Raw genomic sequence first — 6,772 nt, forward strand, 5'->3', positions numbered from 1 at the left:
ATTTTGTTGTTTCTTTCCTCTAGATCCTAATTGAGCCTTATTTTTTTCTTTGGCAAGTCAAGCTCCTTCAATTTGCTCCTCCTGCCCGATGAGCCTTCTTTGTTCAGTAGCTTGGAGAGCATTTACAAGCTCTGACAAAGTCATTGTGGATAGATCTTCGGAGATCTTTGCCTCAAACTTCTCAGGCAATCTTACCAAAACCTTTTCCACAACCCTTTTATAAAATAGATCTTCCCCCAACAGTCTCACTTGGTTAACCACTTTTAGAAGCCCGTCAGAAAACTCCTTCACTGTTTCTGTGTCCTTCATCTTCAATGCTTCAAATTCCCTTCTAAGATTCAGGACCTGCATCTGCCTTGTCCTTACATTGCCTTAGAACTCTTCCTTTAATCGGTCCCATGCTTCCTTAACAGTTTCAGAAGTCATGATTCTTGTGAAAATTACATCAGAGACAGCGGATTGAATGCACGAAAGAGCCTTGTACTTCTTTGCAACTTCCTCACTATGTTGCTTTAGTTGAGCAATTGTGGGATTTGCTCTTAGGGGTGGGGTTCACTTCCTATTTCAGTGACTACCCACAGATCATAAGCCTTCAGGTAGGCCTTCATCTTAGCAGCCAAAATATCATAATTTTCTCCTGTAAAAACAGAAGGTTGCTGTGTTGCAAAATTGCTGGAAGCCATTACTCACCCTCACAGATCACTCGGCTGTTTGGTGAAGGGTTGCTTGCTGGTTTTCTCTCCAAATTTTGTTGCACAACTCTCACAGCCCCTCTAAGATCAGAGAGAGCTCTTATACCAGTGAAAGATTTTTGAACAAAGAGGATGGAAGTTGATATATTTTTTAGTAAGTTCACTCCCAAAAACGAGCTGAGAGCTTACATCTCAAATATATAGAGATTACAAGAAGTTCTAGCAAAAATAGTCAAGAACACTTTACCTAATACATACTAACTTTTTTTGACAGCTTTCCTTAAAACATGCAAGACCATAGTTTGGTAAAAGCTACTAGCTTTTATCATTAAATTCAGCTAATTTCAAGCGGATAAAAAGTAAAAAAAAAAAAAAAAAATTTTACAGCAAAAGTGTCAATTTGACTTCATCAGCTCTACATTGAGAGTAAATCTGTGGTGGTAAAGCTAATTTTTTGATGTTCAACCGCAATTTGTTGTTTTAGACTGTGCAGCCGCAATTTAATGTTCACACTGCTTTTAACTCCTACATATAGGGCATCGAACCATTTACTTGTGGTATTCCATTTTTGAGAATAAAAATAAAGAGAGAGTTTGAAATATCAAGTCTTTCCTTTGTTAAAAGTGTGTTTTTTCTCCTATTGTGAACAGATAGGTTACTGTTATTGTTCTCTCCTTGTTGCTGTAATCCTTTTACTATAGTGAAATCCTTCTACAGTTTGTCCATGATATTAGTTCATCAATTTTTCTTTAGTTTCATCATTTCTACTGTAGATTCATTTTTTTACTTTGTTCCACGACTTCCTAACAAAATCAATGTGTTCTTGTATTTCATTCATTACTGCACTTGTAATTATACATTAAAGTTGAATACATGCCATTGATATTCACTTTTAGTGAAAAAATATTCTTGCTTACAAGAATCTGTTGTGGCGCATTAGATTTCGAAGTTGTCTATTCTCCATGGTTTTTCCTTCCACAGAATTTTTACTGCTTAATAATTTGGTGGGTTTTGATCAATCTACTGCACACGTTTGATTAATTCAAACTCAGAACCTTAAACGCTGTCGTGTTCCCATATTCTGTGCTCAATTATAACTATCAATGAATTTTCCATTTACGAATACAGAGATATACAAACCACAAAATAAAATAGTACAATATTGAATGTGTATTTCAGTCTATTATCGAATTAACCATCTACTTGACCAATATGCTAATAATTAACGGAAAAAAACATTTTAATTCTCACTTCTTATTATCACTTTCATTTTATAGTCGCAGGTGAACATTGAAAGCTTCTATAGTGTGTAACTCAATCAAGAGAGCTCGGAATTTCAAAAAAATATGCAAGCAACAGCGCATTGATTCAATATAAGAATGGGTTCCACGACGAGTTAAATTTTAAAGGAGATCGTCACTCAACGAGATAAACAGCCCAGTTATATTGGACACGGCCAAGCCCAGTTTCTGACATTTATCTGTGTCCCGTACCAAGGTGTTCCTGGTCGATATTCCTATTGGCATGTGCCGGTTGGGTTGCTTGCAGGCCACAACGCAACCTCGACATAGCCCACCTTCAAAGGCCGCCTCACCTAATTACATAAATTTAAACTGTATCTAGTTTAACGTACCAAACAAGCCATAAAAGTTTATATGAGTCCAATTCATTATAACTAAACAATTAATCAATCGACCACCATCTTCTAGTTCTGCAACATGATAAGCACGGTAAAAATAAGCTGAGGAACTTCCAGTCTCCTCGAAGCTTCACGCTTCCAGATTATACTATTTCCATCTGTACTACTCTATTCAACAAAGCACAAATAGCTCTTTTTGATATTCTCCAGAGGACAAATCTTATAGTTTTTGGCATTCTGGGCACGTCGTCTGAAATTTAACGAGCAGCTTCTTAAATAGTTTGATGCTGCCCATGCCAGTCCCTTATTGACATTTGATCTTCCAACAATCACCAAGACTTCATTTATAACTAATCAAAATGCTTCATAACTATCATCACACAACTTAATTTCTTTAATCATAAAGATAGAAAATGGTTTATGTAGCAAGTCGTCAAACTAAAATTCTCTTCAGATTTGTTTATGGAACACTAGATAACAAGATTATCATGCTTGTTAATGTTATGCCATCCAGAACTGGGCATTTACTGATATTTTCCTACCTCATAGAAGGGCCTATGACCTACAATAATTTACAGTCTAAAATGGCTTACACACTCATACCGATAAAAATCAATCCCTGATGCTATAACCAATGTTCTTCAAATGATACCATAACAATGAGCCAAATATTCTATTAAGCATAAGCCTAATCAAGATTCTCAGAACAGCCCTGCATTTCATATTTGCCGATAGTTGTCATAGCATCCCAAATTTTTATTCATGAAAGAGCAATCTCAAACTCCCGACAAAAACTTAAAAATCAGTACTTTACGTATACTATTTCACATACTCGGCTATGGTTATGGAAGCAGAAAGAAGTTGGAGCACGAAATGTCCAAATTGAGAAATACTTAAATGGGAGAACCTCAGAATGCCTCTTACAAAATATGGAAAAATAAATAAATCATATAACTATCACATGCCCCCATATTTTAATTTTAATTTTAAAAAAAAAAACGAAAACGATGTGACCCTGAGCACTAGAGCAGCTGCACAGGCATATGCAGACCATCGCCCTTTGATTTCCTACTCTTGATTAATACCACTTCCAAGACCTCTACTGTTGTACCCTACCACAATCCCCCTTCATTAAAAAAATTCATTTTTTTTTGTTTTGAGAAACTATCAAAAAGAACGCATTTTCAACAATTTCAAAATAAACACTCAAAATGAATTCAAAACTCAAAACACAAAACTGAAACACAAAGAGAACACCCCCTAAGGGATCGTTCTCTTTGTGTTTCAATTTTGTAGTTTTGAGTTCTGAATTCATTTTAGGTCGTGTATTTTGAGTGCCTGTTTTGAAATCGTTAAAAATACGTTCTTTTTTGTGATTTTGCAAAACTGCTTCTCAAAACACAAAAATGGAAAACGCGTTTACTTTGAAATTTTAAGAATAATTTTTAACCATTGTCGAAAATCACCATCGTCAACCGCCACCACCACCACCATCGATCACTGCCAAAATCAACACCACCACCATGAACCATCAACCATTACCACCACCACCATCAACCACTGCTAAATGGGAGAAACGCAGAAACGAAAATCAACATCACCACCACCACCACCACAATCTAACATACCACCACCAAATCAACCAAAATCAACAGCGAACTTCGCCTCCTCCAAACCGCAGTCGGCATCGAAGGGAGAGATGGAGACGGGCCCAAACAAATGGGTCGCGGCGCAACGTTCACAACAGCATCGCCTCTCCCACGCTAGCGCCAGCATCTGTGCATCACCTTCGTCGCCTCCCCACACTGAAGCCGGCATCGAGAAGAGAGGAGGAAGAGAGTTGACGGAAGAGAGAGGGGAGACGGCTCAAATGTTTCTCTCTCCTGTTTTCCGCGTTTTCAACATCTTTGGGTTTTGTACAAAAAACGCCCAAAACATCAATTTTGACGTTTTGCGTTTTCTTTACAATTTTTTTTTTTGTTTCGAAAATTCGTTTTTGAAAATGGAAAAGAGAACGCGTTTTCACTGTTTTCAAAAATCGAAAATAGAAAACGGTTTGAAAACAACAAAGAGAATAGGGCCTAACATATCCACTTTAAACTTCCTCAGCCACCAGGTTTAGAGTATTCATATTCACGAGTTATGATTAGGTAGTGCACCTCAGAGCAACATTCCTACACTCAAAGTGGTGGTATGAGGTGGCAATAAATGAGACCTAAATTCCTCAAATATTGGCTCAAACTGTTTAAAGTGAACATAAATAAACCAAGGATAACCGATGAACAAGACATGCAGTTTTACAAGTAAAAGAAAATAACCCGAAAATTATCTCTTCTACATAACCAAAGAATTTTCACTGACATGCATGTCACAGTCAATTGTTAACTACGATACAAGAACCTCTTGAATACAAAACATAAACCTGAATGATAGGAATTGCAAGAAAAAGGCAACGCATATATCATCATCCCCATTCAATTCCTCAATAACGACTTCAATGCCAAGTCAACAGTGAGCACAACGTTTGACTATGCATTTACTTTTCAGACCAAGTTACTCTCTCTTAATACAACCTGCAAGTTTTTCAAGGTTACGAGGTCGGGACTAAAATTTTCACAAGCTGCGCCAGGTGAAATATTTACAAAAAACCTAAAACGAAGTTATATGAAAAAAAAAATAATAATAATAATAATAATAATATCAACTTGGTGATCACATCCATATGGTCCCAAAATATCAAACATGCAAGAAAGAGGCAAACTGCATCAATATTACAATCTTTCAATTGTTTATGAACTGCTAATTAGCTAAATTATGGTACACTCAGTGTTCTTCAAGTTATAATTATACATAGAGCTCGTAATTCCTCCATCCAGTTTTCTTTTTGACCATAGAACTTTTCGATGGACAAGGAGAAAAAAGTTGATGTGACAGGCAGAAGATCAAATACACAATCAATTAGCCAAGATAATATGTGAAACTTGATTCTTCTTCAGTTCTGGCCATCAATTAGCAGTTAAATGTACATTTTATATGCATCTATGTACGTCACAAGGTGAAGAATTCTAAATGGCCTCCATTCTATATTTGCCCATATATTTCTTTACCATCGAATAGGAGTAATATCACATTCCAAACAAAGAGCTGAAACTCCCTTGCTAAGTCACTCGAACCATGAGCGGGTGAGGCGAATAAGAGCACTAAAATAAAAAATGTCAAGAGAGAAGCAGATGGGAACGCCTAAATAAAGTTAACATAATATATAAATTACTTAGCGTTGAAAAGTTAAGGTAGATAGCTAAGCTCAACTTGGTACTTCAGCTACAAAAGAGACTATCAGGTTTTAAAATAAGAGCTGGCGTGCCTTCTTACTAGGAACCTTCTAGTCTAAATATACGCGAACTTAAAAACAGAAAAGCGAAAAAAAAATAAAAAAGAACTAAATAAATGCCTCAAATCTAGCACAATGCATTTTCTTATTGTTGCTGATGGTTAAATCTAATCTGGCATATAATTTTATGTTCCTTTTTCTTTTCTGTCTACTCTTGTTCTCCTTTTCTCTGCACAATGCATTTTGTCACTGTTGCTGATGGTTACATCTGATCTTGCTAAGTCACTCGAACCATGAGCGGGTGAGGCGAACAAGAGCACCAAAATAAAAAAATATCAAGAGAGAAGCAGATGGGGACGCCTAAATAAAGTTAACAAAATATAAAAATTACTTGGTGTTGAAAAGTTAGAGTAGATAACTAAGCTCAACTTGGTACTTCAGCTACAAAAGAGACTATCAGGTTTTAAAATAAGAGCTGGCATGCCTTCTCACTAGGAACCTTTTAGTCTAAATATACGCGAACTTAAAAACAGAAAAGCGAAAAAAAAAAAAAGAACTAAATAAATGCCTCAAATCTAACACAATGCATTTTCTTACTGTTGCTGATGGTTAAATCTAATCTGGCATATACTTTTATGTTCCTTTTTCTTTTCTCTCTCCTCTTGTTCTCCTTTTCTCTGCACAATGCATTTTCTCACTGTTGCTAATGGTTACATCTGATCTTGCTAAGTTACTCAAACCATGAGCGAGTGAGGCAAACAAGAGCACCTAAATATATGCGAACTTAAAAACAGAAAAGCGATAGGAAAAAAAAAAAAAAAAAAAAACAAATAAATGCCTCAAATCTAGCACAATGCATTTTCTTACTGTTGCTGATGGTTAAATCAATCTGGCATATACTTTTATGTTCCTTTTTTCTTTTGTCTCCTCTTGTTCTCCTTTTTTCTGCATAATGCATTTTCTCACTGTTGCTGATGGTTACATCTGATCTGGCATATACTTTTACATTCCTTTTCTTTTCTGTCTCGTCTTGTTCTTTTCTCCCTCTCCACTCACCACCAATACCCTCCACCTTGATATCCAACCCTCAATCCCTTCCCCTCATTTCCA

This window comes from Olea europaea, unplaced genomic scaffold, assembly GCF_002742605.1.
Source record: "Olea europaea var. sylvestris unplaced genomic scaffold, O_europaea_v1 scaffold1929, whole genome shotgun sequence".
In the NCBI taxonomy this organism is placed as follows: Eukaryota; Viridiplantae; Streptophyta; class Magnoliopsida; order Lamiales; family Oleaceae; genus Olea; species Olea europaea.